Source organism: Lissotriton helveticus, chromosome 6 (genome assembly GCF_964261635.1).
Source record: "Lissotriton helveticus chromosome 6, aLisHel1.1, whole genome shotgun sequence".
Lineage (NCBI taxonomy): Eukaryota > Metazoa > Chordata > Amphibia > Caudata > Salamandridae > Lissotriton > Lissotriton helveticus.
In genome coordinates, this window is record NC_136067.1 from 310,710,691 (window position 1) to 310,729,387 (window position 18,697).

An 18,697-nucleotide genomic window follows, 5' to 3' on the forward strand; every position below is an offset into this window, starting at 1 on the left:
ACATGACCTGTCTAGAATTGCAATCAATGAAAGAACCAAAAGATGTGCATAGTTTTTCGAGGAGGCTGAGCTTTGTCAAAGGTCTGGCACAAAAGTGCCATTTGGGAGGTTGGGAGGGGACTAGTGTGTAAAATGAGTTACACTAAAGAGCAGTAGCGGCTAGTGGCATGTGTAAGTGGTAAGGCAAAGAGAAGCTGGTCTCGTTGCAAACAGCAAGTCAGGCAACCACTCAATAGCCCCTTGCACCCACCTCCATCAAATTGGTTAGACTGTAATTTTGATTAAATAAATACAAACAAAAGTACTTACATTTCAGGTGCAGGGACGACCCCAGAGACGTGGGTGGTTGGTGTCTTCATGGAAGGCTTTCCACTGCTGAAAAAGCGGACCCTGACTCGGAAAAAGGGCCAATGAACCCTAACAAACCCTGAAGCTACTCTCATGCCGTTTTCAACATGAAAGTTAGCGCCATGATTGGTCAGAGAGCAGGCTGACACAGCGGTCCTTTTCAGAGTAGGAGCCTGTGCCAGAAGTCCGCCTCGCTGTTTTACAGCTGGTATTAATGTGGATTAAACTGTGCATGTCAGGCTGGCCAGCGCAAGATGAACACCGGCAAATCCAGCATGCACACTTTAGGTTTTAAGCAAGTCATTCCTACTGCCAATCAGCAGCACGAATGGCCCCACCCCCGAGACACGGCACGCACGTCACAAAAAGGGTCATGTTCATTTTGCAATATTACTTTAATTCATTTTTGCTGCAGCTAGATGCTACGCTCGCATCGGCCCCAAGGAGTAACCACTGCTGCTAACGAGTGAAGGTATAATGTGCATGGTGGGTTCTTAAGTCAGCAGGACCGATTATGATACCCCGTCTAAACGCAACATTGCATTCCATTCCAGCCATACAGTAGCTGCCAAGTTCTCGATGTCACATATAACACCTGCATATGACTTTTAACCTAACATCATGTTGCATTGTGAGATATAGTTTTCCTTTAACATTCTGAATATGGGCTCAGAAAACACATCTTGCAAAGTGCAGTTGACTACAATGTCAGACCAAGTTGTATAGGTCACCAGAAACTTTGAGTCATTAGCCAGGTTTGCAGTAATGGATTCTGGAGCAGCATGCATTCACCATTGATGTTTTGCACAGTAATAACAGAAGTTACTATAACTCTACAGGGATCATTGTATTGCCCTCTAGAGGATGAATGGCTATCCCAACATGTGGAGATTTAAGCCTGTGATATTCAGATGACTGGCATACACTGAACAGGTTCATCAGCCTATAAAGTTATCTTGCTAGAAAATGCATTCAGATTAATGTATTGCATAAAGTATTTGGCTAGACTATAATAAGATTCTGTGCCACCTTTGATAATGATAATGTTGGACTCTGTTACTACTCTAAATAGATGTCTCTGGGTGCTACAACGTTTTACTTGACTTAACCAAATAAGAATGTGAAATTACTTGAGTCGGTGGGTTTTGCAATTTTAGCAAATGTAAGTCAAAATGGGGCGGTACAATGCACTATTTGGCCCCTATTCATCCCCCCAAAAAAGTAAACAGAGGCGAACTGCCTTAAGAAAGATGCTGTCGCTGCAATCCAGAATTCAGCCCATACAGACAGTGGCTATGCAAGTGGAGACATTGGGTATATTTAGTGGGGAAGTGGGCGGCACTAGGGAGATATGTGGCGTCCGCCTAAGAATAATTTTAGCACCTGCAATTTTTATGTTTTTTTAACAAATTAGGTACTGCTTAAGCATGGGCGGATTTTGCGAATTGGCAATCCGCGAACTTGCGTATTTACGGATTCACAATCCGCAAAATCCGCGAACTCTCGCGAATTTGCAGATTTTTTTTTTTGTGTTCGCAGGGGTTTCTGCCAGTTCGCGAGGGTTGTGTACCAGTTCGCAATTGCGAACTTACTTGTCGGCTCGCAATGGCCGCGACTATGTTGTTTCTATGTCTGGTTCATCATCACAGGTTCACAGCACCCTCTGTTTCACCACTGCCACCCTCTGGTACACCCATGCCACCCTCTGGTACATCACTGCCACCGTCTGGTTGGTTTATCACTGTAGATTATGGGAGTGAAAAAAAGCAAGCACACCTGCCCTGCTTCAACTGACATGAATTAATTTGGGGTTGATTAATGTGTCACTGAATTTAAACTTCCAGTCTGGCTGGCACCTGCTTCCTTATCTGTAATTTGCTTTCTGTTGCAGTGCAATTTTTTTTCACAGGACCTTTGTGGCCCCTTTGTAGCTATTCTCTGAGCCTGCTGTGAGGGTCAGAGCAGGGTCATAGAATAGTTGCAAGTAGGCAACTGAACTCTGAAGGGGCCCCTCAGGAAGCACTACAGGGAATGGTTACTAATGATAAGATTGAACTTTTGCACCTGCTGAGTGCTTTCAGTTTTGTCTGTAATTGCTTTCTGTTGCAGTGTAATTTTTTTAACAGGACCTTTGTTGTATACTTGTAGCTATTCTCTGAGCCTGCTGTGAGGGTCAGAGCAGGGTCATAGAATAGTTGCAAGTAGGCAAATGAACTCTGAAGGGGCCCCTCAGGAAGCACTACAGGGAATGGTTACTAATGATAAGATTGAACTTTTGCACCTGCTGAGTGCTTTCAGTTTTGCAAACATCCAAATATCCAGCAGCATCCACAAAAAGTAATCCTTCCAGGTCAAGATCCAAATCAAAGTGACCAGCACATGAAGAAAGCACTGGGAGGAGCCTGCTGGACAGGAACAGGAAGTTGGAGACTGTGGGGCACTTCCTTCCTCCCACCCCCCCCCCAAAAATGGACTCCTTGCAAAGAAAAAGTGCAGGCAAATGTCAACCTGAGGAGTTATTCTGATAAAAATCATAATTTTCAAGGTTTATGATGCCTGCTGGTGGATTTCTTGTGCGAAATTGCAAATTTTGCAATCTCGCAATTGCGAGATTGTCGCTGCCCGCCGCATCTACGTGTTCGCAAGTGTTTCCTCCCGCGAAATTGTATAGTATTCTAGTTGGCAAGTGCGACCAAGCAAAAAATCCACTTCGCACGGATTTTACGAATTTTCGGCAAGTTCGCGAGAGTTCGCGGATTGCGAATTTGCCGAAAATCCGCAAAATCCGCGAGTGGAACGGATTTTACGCTTATGCTTAGTACTGATTAAGCTTAGCTGCAAATTAATGATATTTTGTGTTTTAGTGCAATGTTCCTGACATTTCAGTGTTCCATCACACCCTTAAATCAATTGTTATGAAACAGCATATTTGTTTTGAAAGTGAGTTAATGTATGCGTTCTCTTATTTCCATTCTTAGTGCAATCATAAAAATGTAATAACCCAGTATCGGTAGTAAAAGTATATAAAACAGAAGCTCGGCTTGTGTGTCTAATAAAATAAGTTTCAAGTCCCAAGTGGGTTTATACTGCTTTAAATCACCAAAGTCAGACTTATCAAAACATAAATACATGTGTCATTACTGCCATCGTTCAAAGTGGATTATACAATTGTAAGTGCTTGTCTTTTTCCATTCAGCACTGAAAATGGAAACAAAGAATTGAATGACAAAACTGTTGCACAGGAAGGCTTAAAAGAAGTAAAGCTACACACTAACTTTTCCAACACAATATATTGTTTACATAATTAGGGGTCACAACTGGCAAACCATCTTTTTTGAAGTTGACTAGCAATGAAACTTCAAAAAAACATTACTCGTCCCTGTTTACGGTGAGATTTGATAAATATAATTGTCTCTTGTCATTGTTCAGTATATTAGTTGCTTTTCCTGATGACATTAGGAGTCTGTATGCGTTTATTGGGAGTCTGTATGCATTTATTGGGAGTCTGTATGCGTTTATTGGGAGTCTGTATGCGTTTATTGGGAGTCAACTTGCTGTTGCATCATCAGAAACAGAGCTGCTGTATCAGTTCCTCAGCATCAGCATTAGCCGCACTTGTTCTTTAGCAGAAGAAATAGAACAATAAGGCCTTAATAGCAGGATAATCTGATGTACATCAGTCACAGTACAAGCTGACACTGAGCTTTCACAACAATGACATAGGAGACGCACTAGAGCAAACCGGACTCAACCTAATAATATAATAATATAATGCTAAAGATAATTAAACATGTTAAGTATCTCTAAAGGAACTGAGAGACAAATCTGTTTTGTTAAAGTCAATGTGAAATTATACAAATCTTGAAATTTGATAAAGGCCTTTTAAGAAACCAAGACTCATTGGATTTAACTTTGAAGTCAATTTCAAACTGGGGCTTTAAATTCCGAATTAGACTGGCCCTGGACGAATATTCAATGTAGCAGATGAAGCTTTCCATTAGGACACACACCTATTAAGTGAACCGCTGCTGAACAAAATAATGTAAAGATAAAAAGCCTTATAGGTGCGGCTTGAAGCATTTACTTGCAATCTGATTTGCTTAGTGGGCAAACACAGCTACCTGCATCCAAACAAGGTAACATGTGGTTGGCATGAAGTTTTCAAAGCTTTTGAAGGATGGCTTTTACCTAAATGGATTTTATTTGAGTGGTGCCGTACCCAAGGTGGTCTCGTCTTTCTCAGAGAGGTTCCACAGGATCTCCAAACTCTTGTAAAGGAAGTCCAGCCGATGACCGGGGGGCGGAGCCAAGATGGCGGGCTGAGCACCGCCGTGTGAAGACGTGTATGTGTGGGTCTGCATCGGCTATATGCTACGTTTGCCCTGACGAGTAAATATACACTTTTTGCCTAAAGGAGTATGAAGGAAACGAAAGTTTAAGGCACCAGTGCGCTGACTGAGAAAATCGGCAAGCGGCGGGCTGGAGATTTGAGATTGGAGCTTATCGGCGGGAGCTGATACGCTCGGCGCTTGTGGAAGGGGGAAAGTGAAAGAAAACGAGGCGCCCACCTATCTGAGCTTACCTAACGAGAGGAACGGTTGGAACCCGGCTGAAGACCGGGGCTCGACTAGGTGCCGATGTTTTGGAGACTGCTGCAGCAGGGAGGAAGGAAATTGCTTCGTTCCTGGACTAACGTAGCGAGCTTCACTCGCCTGCCACTGTTCTCTATCCCCACAGTGGGCTGGGCCTCGATACAACATAGAGCACACCTGAAGCCTTCCCTGGTCACTCGGCCAAGGGAGTTGAAACGGACAGAAACAGAGGAGACGAACACGGCACATGAATTAATCTCAATGCGCCAGACCAGATCCAGGAAGACTGCTTCGACAGTAAAGAAAGCACTCACAGGTACTATGACTGCAGTGGCTGCAGGGGTAACGGTGGTGGGGGATAAAAATGAGTCTAATAACTCTGCAAAAATCAAACAACATTCAGAACGTTTAAAACCTGTGGATATAAAGGGAGGTGCCAGTGCCAGTAGTGCAGTAAATGTGGATTCAGATTTAATAGAAATACAATTAACAGACAAACATAAGAGGTGTGGCAACGACAAAGGTGGAAAAGATGGGGATGGAATATTGGTAGACAAAGAACTCGCTGTACTTATAGTGCCCACAGTGCCTTGTAACAAAAACGGAGAGACTTTTCCAGGAAAAACTATTGCACAGGCAATTAAAGATAATGGGTTTGCTACAGAGTCACGTGGAGGCAAGAAAGGGTCAGATAAAATCCCCATGGATAAAGGACCTACATGTTCAACACTGAAAGAGACCAGTAAGACAAAATTGGTTAAGATAAACGAAATTGAAAAAAATATGGATGCTGCAGCAGAGAGAGCTCTGATAAATAGCCCACTGCACATAGTACAAGACCAAGCAAGCGGCTCTGCACACCTTAAGGGGAACAACACGGCTGATAATACGGTATCTGTACTGACGGATAAGATCAATTCAAAGGAGAAAGAGAAGGTGAAAGAGGGTGTGTTTGAACCTGAGGCTAAATCAGATGAGGATTCAAACGCTGACTACGAGGAGCTTTCAGAACCTGAAGAAGAAGGGCTGAATGAAGCCTCCAAAGCAATAGTTAACAAAAAACTGCTATTGAGGAAAGCCAAGAAAAAGGTAAAGTCTAAACAAAAAATCCTTCTACTAAAAACAACAGGGAAAGAAATGACCGAAAGCAAAAAAACTCGGTTAATAGATGACAGCCCCCTGAGAAGATGGATGGAGGCTAAAGGTGGGGTTAAGAACATGGCCCTAAGACTTTCAGGGGCAAGCCCTGATGAGCTGGAAGGTCACCTTAGTAAAATTCAAGTAGACAACCTAAGTAAAGACTTAAGTCTAAAACCGAACATACCTATGGATCTATTAATTGACCCTAACTCGAGTACACTTCCCCTGAACCAAGAAGTAATTGGCAATATGGTTATGATCTTGGAAGAAGGAAATGGGGACTTAAATAATGAGATCTACTCAGAGATTTCTAGAGTTTCACTTAACGCCATTTCAGATACCTTGCTGTCCCATACCATATTAAACGACGCTAAGAAACCCAGTGAGGAGCAAGATCTTGAACTTTCAATTCTTAATTCTGAAGAGATTAATGAAACTTTAGTATCCAGCTTGAGGCAAACCACTACGCAGTTAGAACATAATCTTAGTGCTAAATCACGAGAAAATGCGGATCGTGATTCTCTGGCTGATCTGTCTGATGAGACAAATTTTGGAGAAACAGTACCTGATCCATCTATTACACAAATTAGTGAATCTGCGCTACAGAGCGCCTCTGACACTTCAGATCCTATACCTCCGAAAGGTATCTCAATGGAAGCAATTATGCAGATTCTGATAGAACAGAGAGTAGAGATACAACAACAATACTCTCAATTAAGAGAAGACAATACTAAAATACAAGGAACTATGATGGAGATATGTCAGAATCTAGGAGGAGTAACAAAAGAAATTGAAGACATCAAATCACGAATAGTAGAGGTGGAGGAAGATGTGAGTCAAACTACATTAACGGTCAGACAAAATACTTCAAGAGTGTCCCTTTTGGAAGCCAAAGTGGAAGATTTGGAAAACAGGGCCCGGAGACAAAACCTTAGACTTTTCGGAATACCTGAAGGAATTGAGGGGTCAGATCCGAGAGCCTTTATGGTTAAACTTTTTCAAAGGACCTTCTTGGACCTCGCGGACTGGGACTGGGACTCCCAACTCCAGAGAGTACATAGACTTCCACTAGTTCAAAGAAACACCAATAGTAAATTTCCGAGACCCTTTTTGATTTATTTCGGTAATTTTCTTTTGAGACAAGCAGTAGCATTAAAAGCAAAACCTAACAACCCTGTTACTGTTGATAACCTCACTTTTTTTGTGAAGTCAGACTTAACCAAGGCCACCATGGATAAACGTTGGGAACTTCGGAAACTAATAGATGCCTTTAAAAATCTAGGATGTTTGGCCTATCTCCAAGAGCCTGCTCGCCTTAAGGTTATTCGTGATGGGCAAGTGGTCTTCTTCACTGACCTCTTATCAGCGGAACAATGTTTGGAAAAATTTTCACGGGAGAATGAAAAAAGAAATCAAAAAGAAAAAGAAAATTAGGGTTGCATCTTTGTGCGAAATTCTAAAGGGACTGGCTTGTATACAGTGATATGCTTATTTTTTCTTCTTTCTTTAGGCGGGGATTTTTTTCGGGTTTGAATTGAATTGAATATAGACACTATAAGACACCAGTAGGCATGAATTAAATATGGTTAGTGCAGCCACTCATGCATGTTTCTTCACTGTGCTGCCATGCTAGCGGCAGCAACGCTAGAGGGGAGCTCCCCCCCAAGAAACAGGGTGCCGCAAGGGAGGGGGTGGGGTTGTCACAAGGGTAGGGGTGGCAACGGGTGTCGTGGGTGGGGGGTGGCGAAAAAGGTAAAAAATATGATTGCAAGATTTGATGATTTATTTTTGCTTAATAAACGTAGAAACGAAAAGGTAATGAAGGTAAAACGTATCGAGGAAAAGGAGAACAACATATTTATGATCTATATCAAATAAATGCTTAAGTTAAGAATCCTATGTTGGAATGTAGACGGCCTAAACAGTAAAAGCAAAAGAAAATTAGTACAGGAAGAGATTAAACTGTATAACCCTAATATAGTGTTGCTGACGGAAACTCATATAAAATATCAAGATAGAAAGGTGTTAACCCAACTAGGCTATGAATTGGTTATTTGTACTTCTTTAAATGAGACTATAAGGGGGGTCGCTATTTTAAAACAAAAAACGCTCCCAATAGAGATAATTAAAACGGCCTCTGATAACAGAGGTAGATGGGTAATAGCACAGATGCAAGGAGTGAAGGTTAAGCTGGTACTATGTGTGGTATATGGCCCAAATATTGATAAACCTAAAATCTATGAAGACCTAAGCTTAGAATTGTTAGAGTGGGAAGGGGAAACTATGATTGCTGGAGATTTTAACTGTGTTATGAACTATAAAATTGACTCTACGGGGCCAATGAACTTCAAACGAATGTATAAAGTAAGAGCTGCAATTTTAGAGCTTGCAAGATTAAACAACTTTAGAGATTTATGGCGGTCCAAACATCCCAGGGTGCCCGGCTTTACTTACTATTCTGCCCCGCACAGATCATGTTCTAGGATAGACATGGTATGGGCCTCGCAACAAATTTTAGAAAAGTGTGCGATTGAAATCTGCCCTAAAGTCACATCGGATCATAACCCTCTTCTTTTGGATGTTAATTTGGAAAATCGGAATGTAAAACCACGAAAGTTCACTTTTCCTAGACATTTGCTTGTTGACCAAACATTTATTTCACTAATTAAAAAACACATACAAGAATTTATTGAGTTAAATGTTGATACTGCTAGTATAAATATGGTATGGGATGCTTGTAAGTGTAGCATTAGAGGGTATGTCCAGCAATATGTATACAGGCTCAATGCAGAAAATTATAACAAAAATAAAGATAAGACATCTAAATTGTTGGACCTGGAAACACAATTGGCTGAAGCGACTTTGCATTCAAAAAGCGATATTGAGGGGCTTAGAACACAACTGGTGGAATTGCAAGCTGGACTCAGAAAAGAGCTGAGAGAAAGATATGCGGTTAAACTACATAAATACAAGTTAGATCAATATGAAGGTGGTGACTGTATAGGAAAAGTATTGGCTTTTAAAACGGCAGATAGAAAAGCAAAAACTAGAATAAAGGAAATAATTGGATCAGATTTAGTGAGCTATGGACAAGAGGATCAAATATTAAATCAATTTGTTAAATTTTATCAACATTTATATACCCCAGAGGAGCCATCGAACGAAGCAGAGGTTGTAAAATATTTAGATCAGTACCTAAGACCATCGCGAGCATTAAATCACGAAGTAATTCAGCAATTAAACTCTGATATTACTGCTGAGGAGATCAAACTGGCTATAGACCATTTACCATTAGGCAAGGCGGTAGGTGAAGATTGCATACCAGGGGAACTTTATAAATTGTGCTATTTTGAGCTGGTCCCACTATTACAAAAAGTTATTAACTCAATTATTGTCTCTAAACAATCACCACCATCATGGAAACTTGCTAAAATCATATTTTTTCTGAAGAAGGGAAAACCGGAAAATGAGTGCGGCTCATATCGGCCCATATCTCTACTCAACTCTGATGTGAACATTTTTTCTAAAATTTTAGCTAATCGGCTAGCACCCCATATGCCGGATATTGTTAATTCCCAACAACATGGCTTTGTGATTGGCAGAGATACTACATTGCATGTTAATACTTCCATAACTGCTTTGGATGTAGCTGAAACGACTAACACCCCACTCGGTATGATAATGTTAGATGCTGAAAAAGCATTTGACCGAGTGGGGTGGGAATATCTGTGGACAGTACTAATTAAAATGGGCATAAATGGTTTTTATTTAGACTCGGTTAAATCTCTCTATGATGATCCACGGGCCGTGATTAGCTATGGAGGTATAGATTCTGACAACTTCAAGATTGCAAGAGGTACAAGACAGGGATGCCCTCTTTCCCCTTTATTATTTGCTCTATCTTTAGAACCCTTTTTAAATGCCTTAAACGATCAAATCAATATAACTCCAGCACAACATGGGGATACAACTCTTAAATTAACTGCCTTTGCGGATGATATCGCAATATATACATCGGATGTTTGTAAATCTAAGCCCGCAATTATAGAAGAAGCACATAAGTATGGGAAAATCTCCGGGTATAAGTTAAATGTTAACAAAACCCAAATTATACTTAACTATACTCCGGCTACATGTAGCTACAAAACCTGTAATGAAGCCGTATACTTAGGTATTAAGCTTACTGCCAAAGTAGAGAAAATTGTGGAAATTAACTACGGGTCATTCCTTAAAGATACGGCTGCGAGTTTTAAAAAATGGCACAAGATACCTTTGAGTTTGTTAGGGAGAATAAACTTGATAAAGATGAAAATTTTACCTAAGTTCCTCTATTTGTGTAGATCCATACCGCTTCAACCAAACAAGCTTTTTTTTAGAAAATTGGATGGCATCTGTAGTAGCTTTATCTGGGGGTACAAAAAAGCACGAAGGGCGGTAAAATTTTTGACACTTCCAATCTCTAAAGGGGGTCTAACGTTGCCGGATTTCAACCGTTATTTCTTAGCTACTTTTCTTTTACGCACCAGGAGCCTATTAAAAAATAACCCTTCTCTATTTTTTCATCAATACATGTTGGGGGCAGATGCTAATCAATTTCTACTACGGGTCCATGATCCAAATTATTTCAAAAGAGTAAAGTTTAAGATTGCAAAACATGCCATACGAATTTGGGATAAAATTCTACACACTAGTAATAGTTCATTTTTCAACACTGAACTTAGATTATGGAATAATCCGGGCCTTCCTGATATATTTTCGGACGGTTTGGGTAATCGATGGATTAGACAGGATATAACCACATTAGGAGATCTTTACTGTACTACTGGGTTGAGGGACTTTGAGAATTTAAAAATTACTAATGGGCTTACGGATGACATGCATTTTAAATATAGACAACTAAGAGATTTTTTCTGTAATAAACTGAAAATAACGCAAGTTAAACAATCTGATATTATTGAAGGTATCTACTCAGAAAAAACTAAATCATTAATCAGGTTGGGATATCAATGGCTTATTAAGGAGAAGGGCGAAAACACAACTCAAATCGCAGCCAAATGGTCTCGGAGATTAAATCAAAATATAAATTCTGAACAGATTGGCAATGCCCTAACTCATTTAAGTGAAATAGTTCACTCCTCTAAGTTGAAAATGCAGCTATATAGGACAATTACGGAATTGTATTATACGCCGCAAAGAATATCTAGCTGGACACATGGTAACTCGTTGACAGAGAAATCTAGGTGTGCTAAATGTAACACTGATGCGGCTGGAATTGAACACATGTTATTCTCATGCCCTGTGCTCTCCAATTTTTGGAACAGCATATCTTACCATCTTCAACTCAACCAGATAAACTCATCGGATCTTACAGTACAAATGGTTTTATTAGACATTCAAGAAAAGAACTATCCTCATAAGGATCTCTTAACGATTTTGTTAGCATGTGCTAGATTAACAATAGCTAGGGGCTGGATTTCTAAAGAACCCCCTAGTGTAGCGGATTGGCTAGCTCTGGTTTACGAAATTAGAACTATGGAATTTGCTTTAGCTAAACTTAGGGGCCCTAAAGCTTTTCTGAGAAAAGAAAGGATATGGATGCACTTTTTTGAAGGTCAAGAGGTATGATTTAGATTAGTTTAAATTTTGTCTATTTGCTCTAGTAGCTTATTACTGTAACAGTAGAGTTAATGTGGAATATAGGCTTAACAATTAAGTATATGTTGTTGGCATTCCTCAGTTTTTGTTGTTGCTCATATTAATTGTATTTGCATGTTGAATATCGAATGGAATTGTAATGAATGATATCATTTCTTGCACTCAATAAAAATGTTAAAAAAAAAAAAAAAAAAGTAAAGGAAGTCCACAAAGTTTGTGGTGTTTTTCTGTTGGTAGTTATCATTGTGGGTAGTCCCAGTACTGCCTAGCAGTGTCTGGAAAATCTGTGTGAGTAGCACTACTAAAATCAGTCTGATTATGGACTATTACTGCTCGGTCACAGCATTCTACTAAAGTGATCCTAAAGTCTTTCTAGTTTTCTACTAAGGTAGATAGAATCCTTCAGAGTAACTGCAGACTATCTCAGTTTCCATTACCTCTCGGGCTGCAGGAACTTTCAGGCATAGAAGTCAGGCTCTCACTGAAGGCTTTAAACACCAAATTAAACCTGAGATTCAATTCGGCCTTGGCGACAGTCAGGAGGTTCTCTTCCTTGGCCATGGCAGTTTGTACTGATGAGGGTATGGAGAGCTCTCTTCATATTTCCTCTGGAAGTGAAGCAGATAGCCTCTGTATTCTCTATCCTCCAGGGTTGTACAAGAGTTACAGGATGGCATTGTAAAGCTTAGTATTTCCTGCAGGACAGACCTTAACCAATCCCCAGATCTTTCTGATGTTTTCTCTAACTTTTTTAATGTGATTTATTCAGAAGCTTTTGAAATTTGACTTCTGGTCTAGGAAATCTCACAGGGCATATCATCTCCAACTTAAGTCAGCAGAGATCTTACATAACGAGGCAAGGTTCTCTCTGGACTGTTTTCGCCGACCTGTGCCTTTTCAAAGAAATCCCACACCTCTCTGAAGAAAGAATTAGTAGACATTCTTCACATTTGTGGAAAGATAAAGTCCATCAAGCCCTCTGTGGATGAAGGGGAAAGGAGATCCTTTTTTCTGGGTGGCATTCCCAGAGGGTCCTTATTTTTCTTCAAGCTTATTCCGGTATCTAACCAGTAACACAAGGCAAGAAGCAAGAGTAGGTGTAATCCTCGTCATCGAACAACGGTTTACGAATCAACGAACAGCTTCCAGGTGGTAAGAAGTTTCAGGAAGCTAGAGTCTGAAGATTTCCCAATTGACTCACTGTCATCCATCTCTTCAAAGGGTCCCACATCTTAATATCTTTTTGCCGTTAATACTATAGAGCCTAATTTTGAAGTATACATATATATCTAGTACCCACCATGAACATGGCCTCTCAGCAGTGAAGTGCTACTTGGATCAATGTAGCATAAATTATCGCCAGCACAATGCTATGATACTTAGAATGATTCAAACTGTGTTTAGAGAATAACTACTTCCTGTTTGATAAAGTGATTTATCAGCAAAAGAGGGGTGTCGCCATGGGGGCATGTTTCTCCCCAACCTATGCATGTTTACATGTTGGGTGGTAGGAGGAACATGTATCAGGGGCACCCACAAACTGTTGTGTGACTCCAATATTATTAACCCCTTCGCAGCGGGGGTAATTCCCCTGCTGTGTTGGGGGCGGGTTGGCGCGCACAGCTCCCCGGTGCTCATGAGGCACAGTGCTCGTGTGCTCATGACGAGCTGAGTTCGTCACGGCCACACCCGTTTTCATGGAACATTCAGAACAGCAGGGGAATTATCCCCGCGTGTGAGCGTTCCACGTCTCATGACGAGCTGAGCTCATCATGAGCACACAAGCACCGTGCCTCATGACGAGCTGAGCTCGTCATGAGCACGGAAGGAGTTACATTTTGGAGATTTATTAATGACATTTGCATGATTTGGAGGGGCACGGTAGAATCATCTAGAGAGTTTGTTAATATTATTAACAATATTGAACTGAATCTACAATTTACGGCAGATATCAGTAAAACTGGTATCCAATTCCTTGATATCAATAATCATGAAATTCAAACTAAAATGCACAGAAAGACAACGGCAGGCAATTCAATACTGCATGCCAGTAGTTTGCATCCTGGTCACCTAATTAGAAGCACTCCGTACAGTGAATTCTTGAGAATGAGTAGGATTTGTAGTTCAGAAAGGGACTTGGAGACATATCAGATGGAGGCACATAAAAGATTTCTGGCACAAGGCTATTGTTCAAAAGAGTTAGATGAAGCCAGAACTAAAGCTAACAGCCACTCTAGAAAAGACTACCTAACAATCTTAAGAAGAAGGGAGTGATTAATGTCAGCTCTGATCCCTGTACTACTCTAGATCCAATAAGATTGATCACTACCTTTAACACAGAAGGAAGGAAGGTTAGGGGGATCATTAACTAGCATTGGCCGATATTAAAAACTGACATTACACTAGCACAGGTATTACCAGATCAGCCATCTATCACCTTTAGAAGGGGACCCTCAATAAGGAATGTTTTAGTTAAATCAAGCCCAGAGGTGGTAACTACTAAGAATTGGCTCTCTAACTAAACAGGATTCCACAGGTGTATCTCGTGCAGAGCATGCAATTTTGGTGTAAACACCACGGAATATCAGAGTGTGTTTCAGCCCAGCCCCACTAAAATCCAAGGCCTATACACTTGCCTCACTGACTATGCTGTATATCTGCTAGAGTGCACTTGCAGAATGAAAGATGTTTGGAGTACCAAACTGCAAGCATACAATCACATTTTACAGCACTTAAAGGCAATAGTCAGTTCTGATGAAAGCTACCCTGTAGCTCGCCATTTTAAACTTGTTCATAACAAGAACTTAAATGACTTGAGCTATTTTATCATCGATTCTGTTCCTAGAAACATGAGGGGTGGTAACAGAGAGAGGCAGTTGAGGCAATTGTAATCAAAATATATTGTATTGCTGGATACGAGAATCCCTAATGGGTTGAACACAGGGGAAGACCTACATAACTTTCTGTAGATACATCTCTAATACCTAGATGATACTATCTAAATGTAAGCGCTAGTAGTAGTAAACAGAATAGAGAGGGTATGTCAAAGAATATAATCAGGTCAATAATAGTCTTGTTTACGATTGCTTTAGTATGAAAATCCTACACTAAAAGAGCACGAGAGTTACGCCAGGAACTTGAAGTATTACAAACAGTTTTAAAATCTGAACTTCCCACCCATAAACTAGGGCATTTGCTTGACCCTATTTTTGCCAACTGGGAATGCGCTGGGAACTGAAGCTCCACTTCCGGTGCTTTGGTCTGATCACTTTCTGATCCCGTTTTGGATCAAGCTGCCCATTTTAAAAACTCAGGAGGGAGCCAAGCCTGGAATAAAAAGAAGAAAGTGGGCTGGTTTCTCGCAGGGCACTTTTGATCTGGCATTCTTGAGGGAGGGCCCTCCCTCCGGGCAGGATGTAAATGAGGTCTGCAAATCTCTCGAGAGACGTATTACTGTTGCTCTTGACTGTACCGCGGTCTTCTAAAATGTCTACGAATAGACGTAAAACCACGCCTTGGTTTAGCGAAGAGTTACGTTGCGCTAAAACCACGTGTAAACAGTTGGAAAGGTGATGGAGCCTCAAGAACTACCACTCACTCATTAGAAAGGCAAAGGCAGCCTATTTTGATGATAGAATACAAACAGCAGAGAACTCTACTAAAGAGATGTTTAAGATCTTTACTGAGGTTTCTTCCTTGGCATCTGCTGCAGCACCTTGCACCGGCTCTGAGGAGTCATTCAATCGTGTAGCGGAATATTTTGCGGATAAGGTGGAGAGGATTTATTCTTCCTTACCCAATTCGGCTCGTGATGGGAAAAGAGTGGAAATGGAAGGAGTGGACGTGGCTGAAATGCAGGGTCTTTCTGAATTTGATGTACCGCCTCAGGACATCCTTAAGAGAATTGCCATGGATATTAAATCAGATTCGCCTAGGTGCCCAGCTACCCCTAAGGTGTTGAGGACCAGTATGGATGCACTAGAGCCTTTTCTGAGACACCTTTTAGAACTATCTTTTACTTCAGGAGTGGTCCCAGAAATGTGGAAGGAGGCTGTGGTGCTTCCCCTACAGAAAAAGCCTCACATTAGTGCTGACCAGCTTGACAATCTGCGCCCCATCTCTCTGCTCCCGTATTTTGCAAAGGTTGCGGAAAAGATTGTGAATTCTCAGCTTATTGCCCACATTCGCACCAATAACCTTCTTCACCATTCCCAGTCCGGCTTTCGGGCTTTGCATTCCACGGAATCAGCCCTGCTGTACTCCACTGAGACCATCCGGAAGTATGTGGACGAAGGTCAGACTGCGGCCTTGATTCTTTTGGACACTGTTGCCCACCATACTTTGCTCCATGATCTGGAGAGAGGGGTGTAGCTGGCAGACCATTAAAATGGATAGAGTCCTTTTTATCCGAGCGCAGCTTTCGAGTTATGCAAGGAAACCATTACTCTAGAAACATCAAGCTGGCCAGGGGGGTGCCTCAGGGTTCTGTGTTGAGCCCTACACTGTTCAATCTGTATGTCGCCCCCCTGACTAAAATCTCGGATAAATATGGAATTAGCGCCTTGTCCTATGCTGGATACCCAGCTAGTAGTCTCCCTGACCCAAGCTCGGGCAGATGCTGCCTCCAACTTTGTAGCCTGCCTCCAAGAACTGGCTGACTGGATGGCAAATAATTGCTTAAGGTTGAATGGCAGCAAGACTGAGGTGTTGGTGATTGGGAAGGCTCCTTCTGTTTGGTCCTCGGCATGGTGGACCCAGTCTCTGGGCTCGACTCCCATTCCTTGTGAGCGGGCTAAGAATCTTGGGGTCTGGGTGGATAACAAACTGTCCTTCGCCTACCACACCAGGCAGGTGGCAGGTGCATGTTTTGGTATATTGAAGAGACTGCGAAAAACCCTTGATGCCCTTCCCAGTGCATCTAGAAAGACCCTGGTCCACGCCATGGTAACATCTCGCCTGGACTATGGGAACCTATTATATTTGGGCACAACTGCAAGATGCCTGCAGCGCCTATAGTGCATTCAGAATGCAGCGGCTAAACTAGTTCTCAGGCTCTCTAAAAGGGCCTCAGCGACTGGTGCGCTGGCTTCTCTGCACTGGCTCCCCATTAGGCAGAGGGTTAAGTTCAAGGCCTTATGCGTGAGTCATCGGATATTACAAAGAAAGGGCCCCTCATATCTGCACAATCTTCTTATACCCTATGTACCGACCAGACTCTTAAGGCCCGGCGGGAAAGGCACTGTACATGTCCCCAAAGTTAAGAGAGGCAGGATGGGTGGGCGATCGTTTCGATACTTGGCTGCCCAATTGTGGAATTCGCTCCCGCAGACACTCCGTTTGGAGCATTCCGAAATGATCTTTTGGAAAGGTTTGAAGACCTACCTTTTCCCTGCTTCCTAATCTGTGTGATTGGCGCTTCTGTTCTTTACTGCCACTGCAGCGCGGGGACACACTGGCTCAGTGTAACAAGGCGCTTTATAAATGTAACTATTATTATTATTATTATTAAAAGATACATTTGAATATTTCATTTGGTATTCAACAGTAGTCCGATGGTCAATATCAACTCAACATCAGTAATATAGGAGACAGAAAGAATATATATATTCTATGCATAACGTGTACTGTTTTTTTAGGAGTGTTATGGTTATTGACATGTCTATAACTATGACTATTTATTCTGAATGTTCAAATAATAATTGCACTTGCACTTTATTTATTTGTGGGTAAATTGACTCAAGCTATTATGGCTATATCTTGCATTTTTCTATTTTTTAATCAAATAACTTTTTTATCCTGGAATTGTTTGATATGAATTTTAATATCATGTATTCTGAGATATTTTGCACTCTATTGCACATCAGGGAGATTTTATGCACTAGCACTTTAGTTAGTTGATTACAGTCACATAGAGGATGAGTACTTATCTTATGGGCTTGGGATCTGTTATATGAAATATTTATGATCAATGGCCATTTGGCATATATTATAACCTCAATTTCTATTAACTTTGTATTTTAAACAGTTTTAATCGATTGTATTTTATCAGAGTTCATATCAATTTGTACGTTGTTTTAAAGTATATATTTATGATTTTAACATTTATATACTACAAACATACTCGATTGGGATCCAGGGTAACAGCCGCTTCAAGAAAGTATTTTGTGTATGTTAGAACCAGGGTCTCTAGTTGGCAGGGGTATGCACCCTAGTCCAAGTAGGGACCACCGCTTCCGACCTGGTAGCTTGGCGCAGAGCAGCAATGGCGTAACTTCAGAGGCAATGTGTAAAGTATTTGTGCAACACACAACGGCGATGACACAGTAAAAACACTCACAAAAGGAACACCACACCAGTTTTGTATACGAATAAGAATTTCTTTATCTAAAAATTATGCGAGAACCAAAAGCAGGTAAATCCAGCTGCAGGCAAGATCAATAATAAAAAGGATTCCAGTTTCCAAGCAAGATCAATAATCAATAAGAATGAATCCAGTTCCGAGGCCTGATCAATAATAAAAAGGATTCCAGTTTCCAAGCAAGATCAATAACCAATAAGAATGAATCCAGTTCCCAGGCCTGATCAAATCACCAAAAGCTCATGTGTGCCAAGGGCTCTTGCTGGTAATGTCTTTCTCACAGTGTCCTTGGATGGTAAACGTTCACTTGAGGTAGGTTCTTATGGTCAAAATTCTGTGTGGGAAGGTTCTTATGCCAAAGTTCCCTTGTAGCGTAATAAGTGTGCCTCTCATAGAAATGATGCTCCCAGCATAGGAAGTGCGGCTGCCCAGGCGCTGCTGGTAATGCTAAAAAATGCCCCAGTGTCAATTACCAAGTAATTATGCCCCCGTAGGCCGGTCAGTGAAGGACGGGTCCCAGCCAAGCACAAAGCTCACACTCCAGGTACCCGGCCAACCCGCACCCCGCCCCCTCGCAGTAGCCTGGTTGCACTGAGGCGTTACC